The sequence below is a fragment of the Castor canadensis genome, chromosome 9, assembly GCF_047511655.1.
Source record: "Castor canadensis chromosome 9, mCasCan1.hap1v2, whole genome shotgun sequence".
In the NCBI taxonomy this organism is placed as follows: domain Eukaryota; kingdom Metazoa; phylum Chordata; class Mammalia; order Rodentia; family Castoridae; genus Castor; species Castor canadensis.
In genome coordinates this window covers 125,257,571-125,281,237 of record NC_133394.1, presented here as the reverse complement: position 1 = coordinate 125,281,237, position 23,667 = coordinate 125,257,571, and the positions used below count along the sequence as shown (strand labels likewise).

General features: G+C 34.6%; 1 long non-coding RNA gene across 1 annotated transcript in view; it reads right to left on the bottom strand.

Annotated features, from left to right (window-relative positions):
• Nucleotides 1-19,699, bottom strand: part of LOC141410777 (uncharacterized) — a 40,348-nt gene extending 20,649 nt beyond the window's left edge. The window contains exons 1-2 of the long non-coding RNA XR_012435561.1: nt 19,531-19,699; nt 16,752-16,904 (exon numbers count right to left, since the gene is read on the bottom strand). This is a non-coding gene — a long non-coding RNA (uncharacterized lncRNA). The remainder of the gene's footprint in view (nt 1-16,751; nt 16,905-19,530) is intronic.
• Between the last annotated feature and the right edge of the window lie 3,968 nt (nt 19,700-23,667).

Here is a 23,667-nt window from a genome sequence, read left to right as displayed (position 1 = left end):
CTCCTGAGGGAGCCCTGAGCTTGGCAACAAATGGGATATTTACTAGATCTATGGATTCCAGCCTGTACTTCATCAAGGTGAGAAGAACTTTCACCTCTTTGCAGTCTATCCAACAAAACCAAGGCAGGAATTCTTCTACTTAAGCAATTTTGGAGACTCTCACATCAAAAGCATAATGTTCTATATTCGGAACATCTTTCTATTTTATGGTCAATTTCAACACTGTTTTGATTCTACTGTTTATGATATATACACTTGAGCTGCAGGATGTCATGGATTCTTTATTCCTTTTTTTAAAAAATAAAACCTGTTCCAAACAATTGCTTCCAAATTTATTTACTATATTGGTATACTGTCAGTCTTGACCCCCTCGAATGTGTCATGAGAAACAAACTCTATGTTGTTTACTGTTGAATCCTTGATACCTTGTATCAAGGCTCAGTACAACTATATATCTTGAGATTGTGTGCTATCAGAATCTGTACTTAGCTGGAGGAAGATGATCAATTTCTGGCCAAATATGTAAACAGAAGTCATCTGCAACATTCACTTCTCTCCAGCTGCCTTTTACCGAACTATAGGATAGAACCTGGACATCATGGATGAACCAGCACTAATGAGATGGATGACAAATACACAATAATAGAGGACCACCATCTCTCTTTGTATTTGGGATCTTTTTTAACAAAGCTTATCTATACCCTAACTTATACAGAACCTAAACTACAATAGCTTTATTTGGCATGGAGTAGAATCATTTTAGAGTTTATGAGGAAACTGAAGTAATAAAACTAGGTGATTGATGAGCTCTGTCGTGAAAGGGAGATGAGGCAATAGAAACAACCCTGAGGATTTCAGCTTAGGGAATGGGAACAAGGATGATGTCATTAATCAAGTGAGAGATGATTTTATCAGGCAGGAGGGGGGTGGAATGATGAGTCATGTTATGAATATGTTAAATATTCCCCAACCCTGTGACATCAGGGTAAATATTTCCAGTAAATTTTCCATTTGCTGCTTCAATTGCAGCAGCTACAAGTGGTCTGTGAATTACACATTTGCCTTTCAAGAGTTCATAGTTCTGTGCCTATAAATAAATGTGCAGTTCATAGGAAAAACAGAAAGATCTCATGCAATCAGAAATAAAAATCAAGTATATATCTCACGTTATATATAAAATAGGCAATTAATATGTCTACTCTATTTGCAAATAAGAATCCACATTTTTCTTAGAACAGACACTCCTATTAGTTTCTAACATACTTTCAAATTTAAAATGTACATTTTAGGAGCTGTGAACATTCCTGAAAGTCACTTACTTTCCTTATAACTAATGTTCCCTTAGATATAAAATTTCTTAAAAATCAGTATCTTCTCTTTTTAATAATATTTTACAAAGAAACACTGCAACATATTTTAAATGTCAGACCACAAAAAAGAATTTTTATTTTTAGTTAATTAGTTAATTAATTAGTAGTTTTGTTGGGACTGAGGTTTGAACTCAGGGTTTTGCATGTGCAAAACAGGCACTCTACCACTTGAACCATGCTTCCAGTCTATACACTTTTTTCAAAATACTTTTCTTTAAGTTAGTGTTTAAAAAATAGTGAAATACTTCTTGTTCCACAAGCTTTATCCATAAATGCATAGAACCATGTACACACATGGGCACAAGCACAAAAAATATTCCCTGAATTAAAATCAACAATCATCAGGAACCTCATACTGAAAGAAAAACCTTTAGAGTGTCTATTTTTTTAACATTTTAAGTTTTTAAGTTTAGTTTTGTATTAGCATACATTAATAATATGAGGTATTTTCATTGTGACAGTTCCATACATGTATACAGTGTACCTTGAACAAATTACCCCCTCCATTATATTTCTACTCCCACTTCCTCTTTTCCCCCTATTTTTAAACAATTTTTGATGGGGTTCATTGGAGTATCTTTAATATGGCTCTTGGATGTATTATAATTCAGCATCTTGTAGGTAAGTTAATTATGACCACCAGATAAGGGATTTAAAGCTCAGTTATTTGAAGCTTGCTGTACTCACTACTGTTCTCCAAGAGAAAAAGAGGTAGAGAGAGAAAAGATGGAAGAGGAAAGTAGATTTAACCAGGTCATCAGGGCAATAATAGCTGATAAACGGAACCTCTGTTTTGGCATAGAACTAGGCGATCCACAACTAAATCGTACCATATTCTCTGTGAAGGGAAGTAGCTCTTCACTCCTCCAGTGGAGCACAGGAGATACTTAAAGCCTTGTGGGAGCCCTTTCAGAAGTCATTTTTATTTTACTTTGATCAAGGCAATTGTAAAAGAGAATATACAGCATTATTCTCTTGTTGCTCATGCTTGGTTTTTTAATAAAAAATAAATTGAGTTATGGGTGAAAAGCTTCACTTTTTAAAGGTGATTTGTCAAAGAAATTCAAGAGAATGATACTCACACATGAGATTATTCTCAAGACCTAGAGTCTGTCCTTGAAAATTGACACCATAAAGCACAAACGAATTTGGTGACACCTGACATATTGTAAGCATTACTCACATGGGAAATTTTCTTCTCTATCATTTTATTCCTTCCATAAATTGCTTTGCTCACTCAAACGTGGAAATCTTTTCTTTCTTTATTTCTAGATCATATCCTATTTGACTTCCTATCCTATGTTATATGCTCCTGGAAAAACTGGTTTGAGATTTGAAATACCCCCAAATCCATTTTTAAATAAGACATGTCCTCGTGACAACTTTAAATGTTTTCAGAACTAGATTTTTGAAAAGAGATTTTTCTCAATTTCATTAATTATATAAAAGAATAGGCAAGTGTTTTTATATGTACCCTTTATGCTACAGGAAATCAAATGGATAAAGTTGTAAATGGATCATTAGTTTAAAATGAAATATGCAGAGAATTATGACAAGTAAACAATTTCTTATTTCTTGTCAGGGTTATTTCAAAATTTAGCATTTACTAGTCATTTACTATCCACTGGGGGTTTTATGGCCACCATATTGACAAATATGAGTGGCATGTTCAGCCTGAGACCAAACATAGATACAAGCAGTATTCTGTATCAAGGCTTAGTTACTTAAAGATTACAGAAAGGATTCAACACAGTCAAGATATTTGGTGTTATTTTCTATTGTCAAATGGCATATAATCATTTGGGTCCTTGCACAAAAGAGCCACAGGCCATTGGATATGTAAGTGTGGGTTAAGCAAGATCTCAGAACTGTTCATAGTTTGATGGTTCTTTTGATTCAAAAATACATAAAAAAGATGGGGCATTTCTCTAAGCAGGTTCATCTGAACATTGGAGACAAACTAACATGGACTAGATCTCCTTATCTAACTTGAGGTTACCAAGTAGAGTCCATAAACTCTGATATGGACCTGGCTGTCATTCGTTAATGTTAGCTTTCTCAGGCTAACAAAGCCTCTTACAAGAAATTACCTGAGCTAGAGGCTACGTCATTATTATACAGATGAATTGTGAGGTGACTCTTAAAGCTGTGTTAGTTAGGCTGTTTGACCAGCTTGAAGGGTCAGTCCAATTAAGAATCCACTGTGCATAAATGGATATTATATGGACAGTTTGGTACAATGACTGAAGCATGGATTTAGAAGTCAGGCAATTTTAGGAGTCAGGCAATTTTAGATTCACATCTTATTTAGCTGTATCACTTCAGCTATATTTCTTAATTTTCTGAGGCTCAATTTTTTCATTTGCTAATGGTTATAATAGTATTTGTTAAATGACATATTTAATCTAGGTAATAAATGCTGCCAGGAATATAATACATATGTCAATCCCTTCATCCAATGGTTCATCTACATTAAGGTGAAGTGATAATCTCTGTCCTCAAAGTACTTAGTGTCTAATTTTGAAGAGATTTATCCTAATAGTGTCATTAACTTTGATTGATATAAATACCAGGAAGTTTCTATATGCTGAGCACTGACCTAAATGTGATGCATGGAATCTTTCATCCAATCTTCACAATTTAACACAAAAGGTTTTGTTGTCTCACCATTTTACAAATAAGATTTCTACTTGTTTAGTTCTGCTACAGTAACAAAAAAACCCTATGTATTTTTAGGGCCTTCAGTAAAAAACAACAAACCATTTCTTGTTCAAACTAGCTACTGAAATTTTATTTCATGCTTTTCTGTAGAATGATAAAAATGCTGAAGATCAGAACCTATTTGGGATATGCCATTTTCATGAAAAAAAGAATAAGAGCAATGGGGAATTGGAGTACGCATTTGTTCTTGAAGCTTCTACTTGAACTCTCATGCTACTAGCAAAGCAAATCTTCAGGTGAATCTTAAAAATAAGAGAGGGAATATCTTCCAATTTCTGGGAAAATATAGCTAAGTCACACATTTGCAGGCAGAATGGTTGACAATCTATCATGAAACTAAATATTGTGTCTAAAGATAAAATATTGTATCCAAAGTTTGTATCCAAATCTTTACCCTAATAAGTGGAAAAGCCTGATATTGGAACATCAACTCAGAATATATACTCTTAACCAGTAATTATATACATAATATGACTGGTGAAAAGTTATTCCTAGAGACAGAAATTGAAAACAATCAAAAAAAGCAACTTGATCAGGGCTTTACTAGTTAGTATGAATACTTGCATAAAAGTAAAGGGATAGGAATAGGCAATTTCATTTGTAATTGAAAATTGTGAAAAAGAGTAATGGAACAAATTGGAAGGATTGGACAGCCATCCTGAGTGATCATTCTCTGTTTGTTAAACTGGTTAAGTATTGAGGAAGGCTTCATAGTAGAGGGTTTTGTTAGAATCAGTATGCATCTGTCTATCAAAAGATGTGCTTAAATGACAATGGTTGAAGAAGGAACACTGAGGTAATAGTAAGTGACAAATGGAAAAAAACAGAATTTATGTAGCAGAAGAATGCCTTAGAGTTATTGACATATTTTGATTTTAACCATTGACTTTATTTACATAAGTGTTACATCTATTAATGTTCCTTAAAATATGACATATCCCTAATGTATTAAGAGAAAACTTAATTATCTACTTGATAAGTTGTTTCCCCTATAATTTCAAAAGTGTTATGGAAAAATTTCAATTCTTCAAATCTGATGTACAGTAGAAAAATTTATATGAGTTCTATTTTATTTGATACATAATTTTAAATCTTTTATTGGGGCTAGGGAAAAAGGTCACCATTGGTCTTTGCATTTTAGAAATACTGTAATTAGGGTTAGAACAGGATGGAGATTTATCCCCTTGACTTTAATAAAGCAACATCCCCTTGACTTTAATAAAGATACTGTAGCAACCTACTCACTTTGCTCCTCCTCAGTAAAGAATTTTCAATTATATTTTCATGCACTTTGATTTAGGCAACTATTCGTATGTAAAGGATAAAACTCAAAATGTCTTTTTACAGAACTATACCATAGCTATATTTACCTCTGATGTCTGCACTATCATCTTAATAAATATAGTAACAATTCCAAACTTCAGTTAGCAATTGTATTATTTGGATAGAAGTTTCTGCTATGGTTTTGTGTCCCACACAAACCCTATATCCACCTCTCTCCCTGGCTACTTATAACAATCCTACATATACATCAAATTGAGAGGAAATAGAATAATATAGTGAAGGCTCAAGCTTTTTGCTTCTATAGTCATGCCAACATGGGTCTCAGCAGCTCTTTAATTTACTAGCTCAGGAACTACATGATCAGTGTCTCACTTGTAAAATGGGATCTAAGAGTAACCATTTCATAGAATTTTGCAGCTTTAAGTAAAATAATGCATTTTGCCATGGCAACATTTTCTAATAAAAGCTTCCTTAACTATATGCTCTTAAATATTTTATTCCTACCGAGTAAACTCACAAGTTGGCTTCTTTCTTAAAATAATAAAGATTATAAATAAAATGTAAACCTTTTCCCTAACCCCTTTATTCAAAGACCATGGACTAAGTACCATGGTGTCTGAGGTTCAGTTGCTGGGGAAGAGGGGCCTAAGCACAAGAACCCTGCAGTCCTCAGGCTTTCAGTCTAGGAGAGGAACTTAAAGTTACAAAACTGTCTCCAGTACCGTCAAACTTACATTTGTGGGTAATAACTAAATTTCTTTACTTATTTCTTAACTTGAAAATCTCCATTTTTCCTCAAAGAGAATATACCTCACAGCTCAATCCTTAATGATATGCTTTCATACTAAATCCCAAAGTATTCATGAACTTTTTTAGAAGTCTCGAGATGACCTCAAAGAATTTCAAATCCATAGGTACCAAGAATACACCAAAATTTATGCATAAATAAAGTGGAAATCCAGACAGTTTAGCCCACTGATCTTGCTATAATCATTATTTGTCAGTACGTCTAAGATTTTACTTCTGTTAAGCTTAAAATATGCATCATTCTATCCATTTTATCTACTCACTTATTATTTTGCTCTTGCATGAACTGATCGCATAGTTTTTAAATCTGTTTTTTATGCCAGACACTGAAAATAAAATAACATTAAGGTAAAATAAAATAATAGGTTCCCCAACCTTGACAAATTCCACTAAGGAAAAAACAAATAGAATAAAGATGATAGATAATAGATGATGATGGTGATAGATAGATAGATAGATAGAGATGGACAGATAGATGACAGATTATGATACGAATTTGGAAGAAAGCTTCTATGCTAAAGATAACTTGTGGAAGGGGCAGTTAATACATAGGATAACTAGAGAAAGTCTTTCTGAAGAGAAGACATTTTTTATTTAAGACCCAGAGATAGTAAAGAGCTATTTGTGTAAAGAGCCTTCCAAGCGGCCAGATCAAGAGCCACAGGGGCTCTGAGATGGGAGATGACTTTGCATGTTCTTGAAACTTAAACACAGCCAGCATTACTGGTTAGGATTAGCTAAGGGAGATTATCATAAAATGAGTTGAAAGGAAGTAGGGGAAGATAATGTAAGTCCATATGGACCATGGTAAAGAGTGTGGATAGCGTATTTTTGAATCATATTATTTTTTGTACTGGGGGGTACATTGTGACATTTATGAGAGTTCTTATAATATATCATAGTTGAATTCACCCCCTCCATAAGTCTCCATTATCCTCCCTCTTCCCATTACTGGAATAGTTTCAACAGGTTTCATTTTTCCATTTTCATACATGAGTACATAATATTTCCATCACATTCTAAAGAGTTTAGGAGAGCTACTGAGTCATTCTAACTAGTAAAGTCATAAAATTGCTTTTACAGTTATATACATAACTGCTATCATTTATATGGTACTTATCAAGTGCCATGAATTCTTTTACGTATGCTTTAACTCATTTAATTCTCACAGCCCTTTGAAGTAGATGCTACTAGTAGGTGCTTTCCATTTTATAGGTAAGGAAATTGAGTTATTGTTACAATTAACATCTTACCCAAGATTGTATGGCTAGTAACCATAAGCAGTTTACCTCCAGAGCATGGAGTCTGTATTTTGCTATGTTATAACACCTTGGGTGTCTTTATACAAATTCAAAATCAAGAATGGTGAACAAAAATCTTCTGTCCTGGTACAGAGAACAATATTGTTTCTTGATCTTCTCTACAGCAAGCTATTTTAGTGACACTACTAAAATCATACAATTTTATAACTTAAGAGGACACTGAATGTTTTTATTTACTGTTCATAACAAGACTTTTATAAGTCACTCTTTTCAGGTTGCACAATAGTTAATTATTGGGGTTTTAATTGGAGAAGATATGTATTAAGTAATTAGGCAATGAATACATTACCATATTTCATCATTCTTATAGAGATAAATTTTAGGCTGTGTGAAGTAATGAGGACCCTATAAAACCCTCTTTATAACAGATACTTTAATTTTTTTATAATAAACCAGTTTCTAAGCTAGCAAAAATAGACTCAGAGTTCTTGCAAGTACTGTGCTATGTGAACCTAAAACTAAATAGCAATTCTGAAACTAGTTAAAAGGGAAGAATAAATATCAGAGAAAAGACAAACAAAAATAAATTTTACGCAGTTGTTTTCTAATATCTACACAACTAAAATAGGGAAAATGGTTGCCATAGTAACTAAGACACTATGCAATGTAAGAAGACAAATCTAATAAGGTTAACTGTCAGGATACTGAGAAGCATTTCAATACATAAAAGACAAAAACTTCTAAGCATAAAAATACAGTAATAGATGAAACATTAGTTAAACAAATCATGAATTGAGTCCCAAACATTAATCAAGCAATTGCATTGTGCCAGGTTGCATTGAGATATCAGTAAAATCTCTATCTTTCTGCAGCTTACATTCTAGACTAGACACCAGTCAAATCCAAGAAATCAAACAAAATATTAACAAAGGACTGCCAACATAAGTAAACCTGTGTTTATAAGTCTAAAAATAAATACCAATTTCCAGTAAACAAGATAAATCAGATCTACTAAAGCATTTTAGGTATAAAGAGGTTTATGTCTACTAATTTTATAGCAGCTAAACATGGGTTAAAGGTAAACAACTTATGCACAACTTACTTCAATAAGTATGTAAGACATGAAAGATGCATCCATCTTCCATGATTGAAAACCCATCCCATTACCATCTAATGTCTTATAGCCATTTTCTCAATTTTTTATGTCTTGAATTTTAAATATCCCCCAAAGGCCCATATGCTGAAGGCTTGATCACCAGACTGTGGGGCACCAAAAGGTAGTGAAACCTTTAGGAGATGAGACCTGATGGAGGAAGTTTGGTCACTTCAGTATCCTTGAAGGAGCTATTTGGACCCTGGGCTGGCTCTTTCTCTCTCTCTCTTTACTTACTGGCCACCATGAGGTGAATAAGGTCATTCTCCCTGCAATTCTGCAAAGATTCTCTGCTTTAGGACAAACCCAAAGCAATGGGACCAAGCAACAATGGATAGACACTCTAACTATGAGCCCAGATAAATCTGTCCTCCTTTTAAATTAATTTCACTAGTATTTTGTAACATTTGTAACACAGACACTCAAAAAAATAGACTCAAGAAAGTAGGGTATTTTATAAGGGCATCTACAGAAAGTAAAGGTTCCTGTCCTCAAGTCTATTTTCCATGCTTTGTGTGTTGCTCTGTAACACAGCACAACTGAATCCTTTAGGATGTATTTTCTTTGTTTCTGTATGGGGGGCATCCTCTGTGTCTAGCCAATAGGAGGAAATAGCAGAAGACTGGACAGTTTGTGGGAGGGAAGACACCAGCGTGTATATTCCCTGTTCTCTCTTTGCTTACAATGTCTTCTTAGCTAGTAGGACACTTTCCCATCACTAGCTCCTTCTAGATAGCACTGCCATAATTCTAGATTTCATCAGGTGACCCCAATCCCTTGGCTCCAGTAACATTGTCTCCTTATCTTAATTCTCTGTTCTAGAAATGATAGCCTCCTCCAGATCTGTCTCTGTGATGCCTCAATAATCCTGTTCTGCTTCCAAGCTTTTCCATAGCCTGAATCCAGTGTTCTGTATTAAATTCCACTGAACTATCTACAAAAAAGATGCAGAAGAAACACTTGGTATTTCAAGTTCTTAGTTTGAATACTGATTCTGTAGATTGAACTATGTAAACATGGTAAAGATACTTTAACATTTACATACTTCGATTTCTTATTACTTCACCTATTCTACAATTCAATACAATACAAAATGAAACTTACATTACGTACCTGAGGGGATTATTGTGCAGATAAGATAAAATCATACACACACAGTTCTTAGCATTGTGTCTCCTCATAGCAAGCCTCAGCAAAAGGTATTTCACTCTCATAATGAATTCTTTTTACCTCCTGCCAGCAACACACACTTAAACTTCCAGTGAGTCTTAATAGGTACTGGGTCTAGGCTAAGACCCAGTATTTGAATTTGTATTTGAATGTTACTCAATCATCACAATAGTCCTACAAGTTAGTTGCCATTATCAATATGCCATGCTTTCAGAAAAAGATAATGAGGCTCAAAATGTTAACTAAAAACTAAAGTCATGAGTCAGAATTCAAATTTACATCTATAAAACTTCAAAGTCTGTGGTCTTTACTATGCTAACAATCCTCATCACTATAAGGATAAATCACATATGATCCCCAGATAACCTGAAGCTAGAACAACCATGCACCTTTCTCCTTCCTACACCCTCTTGGTATTCCCAACTCTTCTCTATTCTTGGTCCAAACTATTGTATTGGATCATCTATGGCTTTGTGAACTAAGCTATCACAAACACGGAATAATTTTCAAGTGGTGGGTGATACAACATGTAAAATGGTAATGGTAATATTTATAACCAATTTGGATGTTATGAAGAGTCTGTAGCTTATGTAATATTTATAAAAATAGCTAAACATAGATCATGGTATTTTAACAGTATATGAAGATATATACAAAGTTTAAGAGAGAAAGGCAAGACATGAGTTTATATATGAGAGTTATACAATTATAGACATCCTTCAAGTATCAATAAGGCATACCAATAATGTCTTGATTGCATATATATATATAATATATATATGCATTGAAAACAAGAGACAAATGTTTGATACATATGTATGTATAATTATACATGACATCTTGTGTATTAGTTACATTAAAGATCATGGGAATAGATTACTGAGGATAATTATGCAACTTAATTCCAGATAGACACAAAACACTTTACACTATTTTTTCAGATTTCTATTTTTAAAAGTCTTGGGACATGGATGGTGTTGAGACATATTTTCATTCTGTATAAAAATAATAAACAGAAACTTTAGAATTAAGATATTCAGAGCATACTATCACAAAGAAAAGACATCTATTTCAAAATATATCACCCATCAATTTTTAGACATCAAATCTCTAATAGCCATCATATTGAAACTCAGCATGGAAAAATGACTTCCTCATTCACATTTTCAGCAATCTTTTTACTATACATATCATGAAAATATGAGCATTTTTAAATGTTTCCTCACTTGTATTTAAATAAGAACAAAATTATTTATTTTATAGTTGTTTTCATTATAACAGGAAACTACTATAAAGGATCTCATTAGGAATTTGCTCAGAAAAGGCTTTAAGAAAATAGTGTAGGTAGCATTGATCTAAGAGTAAACATATTATACTGCAAGAGGGAGACTTACCAGGCAAATTGAAATAGAAGGTGAAAATCACTGAACCAGGAAGACTAAAACAAACTGAAGAAACCAGTAACATAAGGAGAGGAAAATTGCAGAATACCTTAGCACAGAAATGAAGTTCATTAAGATGCCCCACTACTGGTGAGTGGATTAAGAAAATGTGGAATTATATACACTGGAATTTTACTCAGCCACAGAGAAGAAGGAAATTTTGTCATTTGCAGACAAATGGATGGAACCGGAGAACATCATCTTAATTGAAGATAGCCAGGTTCACAAAACCAAAGGCCATGTGTTTTCTCTCAGATGTGGAATATAGACTCATTATAAATACAAACAATATTAGGAAAACAGGTCATTCTAAGGGTTGGTCACATACAAGAGAGAAAGGGTAAAAGAAGGAAGTTAAGAAGGTGAATATGGTTAATGTACTTCCTACACAAGAATGAATATAGAATTTTCAAACCTGTCGCAATCACCATAAGAAGGAGACTAAGGTAGAAAGAGGAAAAATAGAGGGGATGAACTAATTTGGGTTACAATACATGCATACATACATGTATGTTAACTAAAAACTAAAGTCATGAGTCAGCATTCAAACTTGCATCTATAAAACTTCAAAGTCTGTGGTCTTTACTATGCTAACAATCCCCATCACTATAAGGATAGATCACATATGATCCCCAGATAACCTGAAGCTAGAACAACCATGTACCCTTCTCAACCATGTACCCTTCTCCTTCCTACACCCCCCCTGGTATTCCCAACTCTTCTCTACTCTCGTACCAAATTATTGTATAGGATCTTGTATAGCTTTGTGAACTAAGCTATCACAAACATAGAATAATTTTCAAGTAGTGGGTTACACAACATGTAAAACGGTAATGGGAATATTTACGACCAATTTGGATGTTATGAAGAGTCCCTTTCCATATATATATATATATATATATATATATATATATATATATATATGTGTATATAAATGTCATGATGAAACACCTTGGATAGCTACCTTAAATAAACAAAAATGGCTTCTTTTCAAAAGTGGAGAACAAGAAAACAAAACAGGTCCTGTCTGAGGAACTGGTACAAGTAGGTAGGAGGAGAATATAAGGAAAAGGTGTAGGAGGGTGAACAAGGCTGAAATACTATGTACTCATGAATGTAAATGGAAAATTAAGAACTTTTGAAACTGCTCCAGGAAGTGGGAGAGAGGGAAGCATAAAGAAGAATGATGGAAGGGGTGAATTCAACTATGATATAGTGTAAGAACTTTTGTAAAAGACACAATGTACACCCCAGTACAATAATAATAATAATAATAATAATAAAGACTAGTAGGTTCCCAGCCTCTGCTTACCATGTAGAAAGTGTAAAAAAGACATTAATCCTAACCTTGAAATAGGGAGACTCTGGTCAATGTGAAAGTTCACACTTTTGAACTTATAAGAGAGATGAACTTTTTATATAGCCAACTAACCTAAAATCTAAGTAAAGACAGATGTTTCCAAGGATATAGGGATGTGATTGATCACTTACAAAAACAGGAAACATATAGACAAATAAAAAATTTCAGCTATTTTTAATGAATTGCTAAAAACCAGGTGTTGTCTTGCATAAAAATGCAGAAAGACTAAGAGCCACAGTCACAAGGAAAACTGCTAATTACTTATAAGATCTGTTCTATGGGTCTCACTGAGTGCCTAGGAAAGGTTAGAACAGGTCAAGACACCAGATAGAACCTCCTTCCTGGTACATGGCATGTGAGGGAACCAGAAGCTATTATGAAAAAGTCATCTGCATCCATTTCCTCTATCTCCTCTAAGTAAAAAGCCTCTGTGGGAAGTATAGCAAAAACTGTTGCCCTCATGACACAGGGGAAAAGGCATTACAACTACAGTGCTTCGGGGGAAAAAATGAACTAGGGATATAGAATATTTATTCAACTGAATTTGAATAGGCCTAGATTGAAAGTTTAAGGAGTGTAAGGCTTAAATTTAAGGTTCAATGTTAAGTGTGCCTTAAAATCTGGTAAGTCAGAAGGGCCTCAAAAGGCCTAAATGATGATCCAGCAATACCACTCCTGGGAATATACCCAAAAGACTGTAACACAGGTTACTCCAGAGGCACCTGCACACCCATGTTTATTGCAGCACTATTCACAATAGCCAAGTTATGGAAACAGCCAAGATGCCCCACTACTGATGAATGGATCAAGAAAATGTGGTATCTATACACAATGGAATTTTATGCAGCCATGAAGAAGAACAAAATGTTATCATTGGCTGGCAAATGGATGGAATTGGAGAACATCATTCTGAGTGAGGTTAGCCTGGCCCAAAAGACCAAAAATTGTATGTTTTCCCTCATATGTGGACATTAAATCAAGGGCAAACACAACAAGGGGACTGGACTTTGAGCACATGATAAAAGCAAGAGCACATAAGGGAGGTATGAGGATAGGTAAGACACCTGAAAAATTAGCTAGCATTTGTTTCCCTTAACACAGAGAAACTAAAGCAGATACCTTAAAAGCAACTGAGGCCACTAGGAAAAGGGGACCAGGAACTAGAGAAAAGGTGAGATCAAAAAGAATTAACCTAGAAGGTAACACACACGCACAGAAATCAATGTGAGTCAATGCCCTGTATAGCTATCCTTATCTCAACCAGCAAAACCCCTTGTTCCTTCCTATTATTGCTTATACTCTCTCTACAACAAAATTAGAGATAAGGGCAAAATAGTTTCTGCTGGGTATTGAGGGGGCAGGGGAGGAGAGGGAGGGGGCGGAGTGGGTGGTAAGGGAGGGGGTGGGGACAAGGGGGGAGAAATGACCCAAGCATTGTATGCACATATGAATAATAAAACAATAAAAAAGGCCTAAATGAAATTTTCCATTCCTCTTTTGGAAGTCAAATAACTGTCTTTATCAAGGAGACTAGGCATACTGCCTAACTGTTCCTGAATAGTGGGGTTTAGTAACCTGCCAGCAGGTTGAATTATGCAAACAAGCCAAGCACATACTCCTGTGAGAACCAGAGATTATCTTCCATGTTTTAATCACAAATCCTACCTAACAGACCATGTTGTTCACTTTGTTTCTGAATGTAATACCCAAGTGCCTGTATGACAATGATGTCCTCCCTTGAACTGTGATTATATGTGACTTGTTAACTGCTGTTAATGTCATCTGTCCAGTATAAGGTGTCATGTGTTCACACATTCACATAACCTTAGAGTGATGTTATGGTTTGGACCTTAGATGTACCTCAAAGGCCACTTGCTAAAAGTTTGGAATCCAGCCTGTGGTGCTATTGCAAGGTGCTGGAACCATTAGAAGGTAGGGCATAGTGGAAGGAAGTTAGGATATTAGGGGCATTCCCTTGAATAGGATATTGGAATGCTAGCCCCTTCCTTTTCCCCTTGCTTCCTGGCTGCCATAAGGTGAGCAGCCTCCTCTACCACATGCTCCCTGCCATGTTGTACTGCCTCAGTACAGGCTCAAGGTAATAGAGTCAGCTAACCATGGTCTAAGAACTCTGAAGAAATCTTACCTCCTTATGAATTGATTACCTCAAGTATTCTGTATCAGAATAGACCACTAGTGGGATACCTCTCACACCAAAAGAATGAAGAAAAGATCACATATGATTTGACTCAGGAGCCCATGCAACTGTTGTACCTTTGTGTGTGCATTGGCTCCTTACTTTATCCCAGTAGTTAGCAACACTGTTTTCATTACAATGTCACTCTTCAGAGAAATAGGAAAGTCCATATAGACTTCTAAAATTCATATAGAAGCATAAAAGACCCCAACTAGCCAAAGCAATCCTCAGCAAAATGAGCAAAAGTGGAGGTTTCCAACACCTGACTTCAAATTCTGTTGGAAGTTTCCAACACCTACTTCTTTATACTACAGAACCATAGTAATAAAATAGCATGGTATTGGCACAAAAATAGACATATAGACCAATGGGATGGAACAAAAGTCCCAGAAATAAACCCATACAAATACAGCATTTTGAGTTTTGACAAAATGCCAAAAATACACATTGGGAAAAGACAGTCTCTTTGATAAATAGTATTGGGAAAACAATATTCACATGTAGAAGACTGAAACTACATCTTGTAAAAAAATCAATTCATAATGAGTCAAAGATCTTAATACAAGATCTTTGAAACTACTAGGGAAAACACTTGAAGATATAAGCAATAGCTTTCTGAATAGAACTCCAACTGCTCAGGAAATAAGAGCAAAAATTAACAAATAGGATTGTATCAAACTTAACACCTTCCTCACAGCAGAGGAAATAATTACCAGAATCGAGAGACAACTGACAGAAAGGAAGAAAATTCTTGCGAGCTATTCACCACAGATTAATACTCAGAATGTACAGAGTCCAAAAATTAAATGCCAAAAGAACAAATAATCCAGAAAATGAACTAGTTTTTAAAAAAGAAATACAAATGGCCAATAAATTCATTAAGAAATGTTCACTATCCTTACCCATAAAGAAATTTCAAACCAAAACTATACTAAGATTCCATCTTATCCAGTCAGATGGCTATCATCAAGAAAATAAACAACAAAATATGGCATTCTCACTGCTAGTGAGAATGTAAATTAGTGCAGGCACTATGGAAATAAATATATAGAATCCTCAAAAAAGCTAAAAATAGAGCAACTATATGATCCTGCTATACCATTCCTGGACATATATGCAAAGGAATGCAAGTCAAGGATACAACAGAGACACCTGCATATTCATGTTTATAGCAACACTATTGACAATAGTCAAGCTCTGAAATTAGCTGAGGTGCCCATCAACCAATGAATGCTAAAGAGAATGTGGCATATATATATACAATGGAGTACTATTCATCCATAAAGATGCAATTGATTGTTTTTATGTAAATGAATGAAACTAGAAATCATCATGTCAAGCAAAATGATCCAGTCTCAGAAAGATAAATAATCACATTTTCATTCATATATGGAATCTAGACCATGAAAAAAGACATAAGTTTAAAAGGGGGGGCTGCTGGAAGGGAAAAAAAACCACTGTGTGGGGGGGTGAGGCTAAAGGAGAGGGTGACAGGGTGAATATAATTGAAGTACTTTATATGTTCATTTGAAAAAATGGAACAATGAAACCCATTAATATGTTGCAAAGGAGGGAAGGAAGATAAGAAAGAGTAATAGAGGGAATGAATTTGATCAAAGCATATTACATTCATGTATGGATGTATCACAATGAAATCTCTTTATACAATTAAAATATGTTAGTGAAATAACGATAAAAATAAAATCAAAAAAGAACACTGCTTTGATGATATCCAAATATATTTTTTCAACCTCCCCTCAGTGCCTCCTAAGGTTTATTTTCTACCTTTCTGACTATATATTCAATTATTCTTTCAATTTCTGCTATAGTATTTCTAAATAGGAAGTAACAGAATTCTGGGCCAGATAATTTGAGTCCTGTGTACTAGAACTGTGTGTACAATCAACCAAGAATAATGTAAGTATCTCTAATCAATACTGAAGGCCTGTAACAATCTAGTCCCAAAACCATGATTGTAGACTTACATGAAATTGGTTTTGTCCTTCATTCTGAGTTCTTTTTCTTCTTCCTCCAAAGTTAACCATTTGGTAACTCTTCCTCTGCTTGTGCTTGGTTTCATGATAGAATGGCAATCTCCATTTCCACTTTTGATTTCTTTAAGATTTTTCTCACTGTCACTGAAGAAACCATTGGAAGAAACTTGGTTAAAGGTGAATATTTTCCTGGCCAATATACATTTCTTAGACTTTGTCCCAGTCCATTATACAATCAATGGAATAAATTATAAATATGCTTCCTATCGCTTCTGTGCGTGTGATTTGTCACTGAAGGAATGAATGTAGGAGTTAGTGGAGAAGAGCTTTTAACAACACTGAGAGACAGTACTGGTGCTTCTGTTTTTTAATTTTTGTTCTGACTGTGGGATGTGCTTTCATATCTTGATTATTGTGCTAATCCTTCCTGTGAAATTACCTTTGCATTCTTTGACCATGTTCATACTCCTTTTGTCTGCCAAGTTATAATCCCATTTTTAGGGAAAGTTTTGGGGGTTGGAAAACTACTCAGGTATATAGAAAAATGGTGTTATAACTAAAGGAACATTTATTAAGTACATTATTTGCTTAAAATCATATCTTTTGCTAAAGAGGGGGAAAAAAGGAGTTTCTTGTCTCCAAATTGTGTTTCTTACAGTCTGCTGCTAGCTGACTTTCTTGCTGTTCAGTCTATAATTTTCCAATAACAAAAATCTTGTGGCGATCAAAAGGTTGAAAGAGAAAAACGAAGCTCTCTGTGAATGGTTCCAACAGTGTAGCACTTAATGAAGTTGATAAGGGTTGTAGTGTCTGCAGCAGAGATAGAGTAATTGTAGAATTCAGTTAACTGGACAGAGGTTCAGCTGTTCTAGCTCTCATTAAAGCAGCATCATTCAGCTGACCCAGAACTCGTCAGGATGGTGTCTCTAACAAGGTACACTCTAGTGCATAGCTATTATCAGATTTGGATTTTACATTATTACCACTGTTTCATTTTCTTCTGTACCCATCTTCCTTTTCTCACTGTTAAGTTTTTCAAACATCATGTATCTAGTTCTTTCCTTTCAATTTCCTCTATTTGAACTTTTGTCTTTCTGGCTAGACACTTTTATATATGTGTTTTAATTCATGAACATGTAAGAGAAGGAATAGATGGAGCAGTACAGTATTCACCAGCCACCATGGCAAGAACTTTGCAGCTAATATATGTTATCTGGTAAAGAGAGGTCCCATTGTACTTACTCAAGTTTAAATTCAAACTGGAAATGGAAGTGTTGATTTAGTGATATCATTCACTAGAGTGTTGACCTTCTCTTATTGATCCATCATCAATAAAGTGGAGTTAATTTCATTACTCTTTAATGGAATGAACATTTTCCCTGTATTTCTGAAGGACAGTAGGCTCTTACTTGTATCTGGGAATTTGCACATTGGTTTTAATCTCTCCTTTCTCCCTCTTTCCTACTAATGAATAAGCATGAAAACTGTGAAGCCATTTTCAACATACTTCTCCCAGTCTAACCAGGTTATCTGTCTGTGCTGTAACTTTACCAGCATACTCTACTTCTCTAGCACAGTTGGTGTTGGTGTTCAATTTACTGTCTTCTCAGGTAAGTTCCATGTGTCAAGGAAACTTCTTCAGTTTTCTGTAGTCCTACCATCATTTTTAGCATTGCTTCTAAAATATTCTTCAAGATTGCTCATATAAGCATTCCAAGGATGATTGCTGAATGATGGGGTTACCCAAAAGACCCTTTAAGCCACACTGCCTCTTATTTTTCGCTGTGTAGGAGACACAGAAAGCATAAAAGGTTTTTTTTTTACGTCTGAAGAACTGACAACTGCAAGTTTTAAGGCATATAGAAAGGAAATAACATGAGGTTGAAGAGCATGTGTCTCCAATTATGGCCCTTCCCTGACTCCAGAATCTTCCACCATGAATAATCCCTCCTGTGTTTTCTCTTTCACAGAGATAGACTTGGAAGTAGGATGCCAGCTGCCATATAGAAGCACTTATCTTCAGGTTTCTGTTTATTCCTTTAAATGTACAATGTTTCCAAGAGAAGTGTGTACATACATGCCTGAGGCATTTTGTCATTATTGACATTTGGATTACAATCCTCAAAGTGTTGAGCTTCACTTTCACATACAAAGGAACTATTTGCCTGTTTTCCTTCACTATTGTTTATCTTTTCCACGTTCATAATGCTGTCCCAATAACATTTTGTTCTGGCCATGACCTACAGAAGCTTGAACATACAGAAGCATATTTTCCCTAAAATATAAAGCAGTGATTAGGAAACTTTCTAACCATACAGCAAGAGTGCAGAAAGTCTTTAAGTCTTTCTCTTACAATCTTTGTATCAGTGAGAAGAACACTTGCCAGAAGCTGTTCTAAGAAGCCATTTCCACTAGATGCAGTAAAAATATAAATACAGACTGGTTTTATTTGAAAATTGACTAATGCTTTTTGCATAATTACAGCTAGATGAAACTGAGGGTTTAGAAATTTGAAATTCCAATGAAATAATCTGATCTGAAATACATGTAAATCCTACAATAAGTGAATAAATTACACATTTGCAAAATGATAAATGGAAGATATTGAATTCAGCTAAGCAATATCAACCAATAAATTTTGTACTCATTGGGAAGGAGGAAAATTACACTTGATTACCACTCAGCAAATCCTAGGGGAAAATGTTTTTTTTAAAGGTTATGGAAATTGTACTGCATGTTAAGTTATTGTAGATGGCAATGCATTTCTTACCTGAGTACTTGGTGATTCTGACTTCTTGTTCTTGTCAAACTAAATTCCATCTCAAAGTTGTATTGTACTAAATTCCCCTTCCAAAAAAATTTATGACAGATTTGTCACTTCTGATGACAGTTGTCTTCTGCAAAAATGAGGCTTTCTACCAGCCTTTGACATGTGACCTGTTAAAATTTATACAAAATTTAGATCTTTGATGCTGTGGACTTCTTTAGAAATAGACTTTTATTCTTTGGAGAAATTTACTGAAATTAATCACTGAAGTACACAGATGTCTGAGGGGGAATACTAGGGCAAGAACCATATTTGTATTCATAGGTGTTATAATAATGCAAGCAATACATTTTTCTTACTTAAATTTTTTAGTCAAGTTAAAGCATTTTGAAAATGGAACTGGTTTTCCAAGAACCACTTTCCTGATCAACTCCCTTTCTGCTCAGGAATTAATACTTCATGCTTTCTTCTGTTCTAAACTGAATTCATGTATATTTTTTATCCCATGTGAATATTTTTTAATCCTTCAAAAAGGAAAGTTAGTGGGCTTGGTGGTACACACCTGTAATCCCAGTTATTTGAGAGACATAGGTGAGAGTGTCTCTGTCTGAGACTGACCCTGAACAAAGAATAATTAAAGCAAAAAAAGGGCTGTGGGTATGATTCAAGTGACAAAACTCTTACTTAGCAAGCATGAGGTACTGAGTTCAAACCACCATACTGCCAAAAAATATTTTTATCTTTTCATTAGCATTCCTCCAAAGACATTTTTTAAACAAATTTAAATTTATTTTTGTAAGACTTTTATTATACTCTTTTATAAAAATGAATATTGAGGTTAAATAATTAAGAAATATATGATGAAAATCAAGATCTCTGAGTTTACTATGCTAATTTTTGAGACTAGATATTTGAGGATTAAAAACACCTATCTACATTTTCCTATTTTTTTAAGTTTTATTGAGATGTAATTGATAGACAAAGTTGCGCATATTAAGTGCATACATTTTGAAGAATTGGGCATCTGTATATACTCTGTGACAAAAACATGACATGAGACCTGTTTTCTCTACATATTTTAAAGTACACATTGTGACTTGTAGCTCTAGAACTTATTCATCTTGCATAGATGAAGTTTTATGCCTAATGTATAAATGTTCCTCATTTCCCGTTCTTCTGAGACCCTGGCGCTGCCACTCCAGTCTCTGCTTCTGTGAGTTAGACTGTATTCACATGAGTGAACTCATGCAGAGTTTTTCCTTCTGCGACTGGCCCAATTCACTTGTCATAATGTCCTTAAGTTTCACTAATGCTGTCCTGAAGGGATGAATTCCCAGTTTACCTTTACAATAATAAGTTTTCTGGTGGTACATTGGCTTTCAAAAAATTAACAAACAAAAACAAATGAATAAAGTTTTCTGGTTTATAATACATGACAATTTCTGCAGCATAAATATTCCCTGTATAGCCAATCTCAAGCTACCAAATGATTTTAAAATGGACTTATAAAATTTGTGCATATTTATCAATCAGCTCTTGATAATTCATCAGTTTCAACACATTATTGGATGTTGGTACTGATATCACCATAATATCAAAGAAAAACAGGAACCAAGAGAGATTACTTTATATTTTTTAAACTAATTTAAAAATGCTCACACACAGAAAAAGCTCATGTTATTTTTTCCATACAATATGTACTTTTCATACCATAATTTTAACTACCTATTTATAGAAAAGAAATTTTCATAAATTGCATTATTGTTGGTAACTTGCCTACTCAGAAAAGTTTTTGAGGTGCATTCAGATTAAAATGCACTTTTATTCTATTCTAATTTTTTAAGCATTAGCATGTTTTAATTGTACAGGGGGTTTCCTTGTGTGATCTCCATATATGCTTACAATGTACCTTGGCTGGGTCCATTCCTATCACTCTCCTTCATCCTCTTCCCCATACTTAAAATGATTTCAACTGGTTTCATTGTACTATTTTCATACAAGTATATGAAGTGCATCCACCATATTCACCTGCTCCATTCACCTTCCCCCTACCACTAGTCCCCACCCCTAACAGGATGTTTTATATTCCTATCCTTCATTTTTTAAGTGTTCCGTTGCTCAAAGGAGGTTTTACCATGGTATTTCACCTGTGAATATATTGCACTTTTATCAGATTAAGCCCCTCTATTATTCACCTTTGCATTTCCCCACCAAACCTTTTGATTCAATGCAGCTTTCACTGCATTTCATTATGTAAAATATCCTTTTCAAAAATTAAAGACATTTATATATAAAACTAAGCAATCATTTTAAATGAAGCAAGATAGTTAACAGCAAAGAGTATTGACATTTATATGTTTAGACAATTATATCCTGGAATTTTCTGTTAGAACTGCTTTGGGTGAGAGAGAAGAGCCATCCTTTAACCATGATTTTGTAAAGTACGGAAAACAAATGGATTCCAGAAAGATTTTCAAAGTTGGATCATCTTACCTTCACTCAGAATACAGTGGAGGCAATTGAATTAAGAATAAGATGGAGTAAAGTAATAAAATATCAAAGTAAAACCTAGTGAGGTAACTCATTTCTTAAACTGGCTTCCAATACGACACACCTTAAAACTATTTTTGTCCAAAATTAATTCACAACTCAACTTTTGGACAGACCTGATACATTACTGTTATATATTGCCCAACAGTGATGGGAATAAACTTGAGTACAAGATATATAAAGGCAAGAGTTACATTATATTCAGAAAGTTGAACAACAGGAATGGATGGTCGTTCCGAAGATCAGAACATGCTAACCCAGAACTGAGTAACAGAATTATGAATAAGGGAAGATTTATGAGTCTTATTCCATACCCAAAAATCAATGCTCCATTATTCATTCATTTATTTATTCATTTGTTCAACAAATAATCAAGTACTACCTACTATAGCCTAGGCACCATGTTGGACCATAGATCATTGAGTTTACAGTCAATGACATCCTTGACAGAAGAAGGTATTTTCTATTTGAAAGATGGACTCAGATTTAAAAATGGGATATTTTCCTGACTTGATTACAATTTAAATATGTAGTCTGAATTAGTGTTTACTAATTAAATTTAGATGGTGATGTCACTCAGTTACTCTTTTCTCTTTTCTTGGCATCCCAGTCATTGCCAGCTATACCAAAGAAGATCAAAAAGTACTTTTGTCTGTCCAGTCAGAAACTTAGGGTCTTCCACCTTCACAAAGCAGAAGGGAAATTATGTCACCTCTGTGGCTATGGTGCCATATCTTAAGCATGTCAAAACAATCACCTATTTCCCAGGAACCAGAATGCATGGCACCAAAGCCAGAATTAACTGTGACTGCCTTTTCTTGGTAAGCACATTCCCTTTTGTAATTATTCTAGGTCTCTTGGTGTGCTACTGAATCTCTCACTGTTTAGGGGTTCCAGCTGTGCCAGTTTTGATTAATAACACATCCAGATCATATTATGATAATCTGCTGTGATCAGGATTACTTTGTAAGTGCATAGAAGTTTAAGATGATAGAAAAGTCATCAGCTAATTGTATGCCACCTAAACAAAATAGATTTCAACTAGCAAAAATGCTATGTCTTTCTTATTATTGCTTATGTCTACTCTTCAACAAAATTGGAGAAAAGGGCAGAACAGGTTCTACCTGGAAGTGAAGGGGGTGGGGGGAGAAATGGCCCGAACAACGTATGCACATATGAATAAATGAATAAAGAAAAAAAGTAAAAAGATCAGCCAGATCTGGTGGCCCACACCTACAATCCTAGCACTGGGAAGGTAGCAGGAAAATGGTGAGCTTCAGGCCAGCCTACACTATGTAATGAGACCCTGTCTCAAAAAACCAAAAGCCCAAAACAATAAATAAATAAATAAAATGGGAAAAAATATCAAAGAAAACTAAGTTAATGCAATCTATAGGCAGTGAACCTGTAATTAGGTTCACTGTTTTATGAAATCAGTGTTAAAGGGAAAATGCTCTTAATGGTGATTCTGGTGACACACTAACCAATTATATCATGGCAAGCCTTCCATAAACTCAAACTGCTATTATGGAGAGTTATTGGTCAAAAAGCAGAAACTGTATACTTGTAATGGTTTGGATCATAAATGTC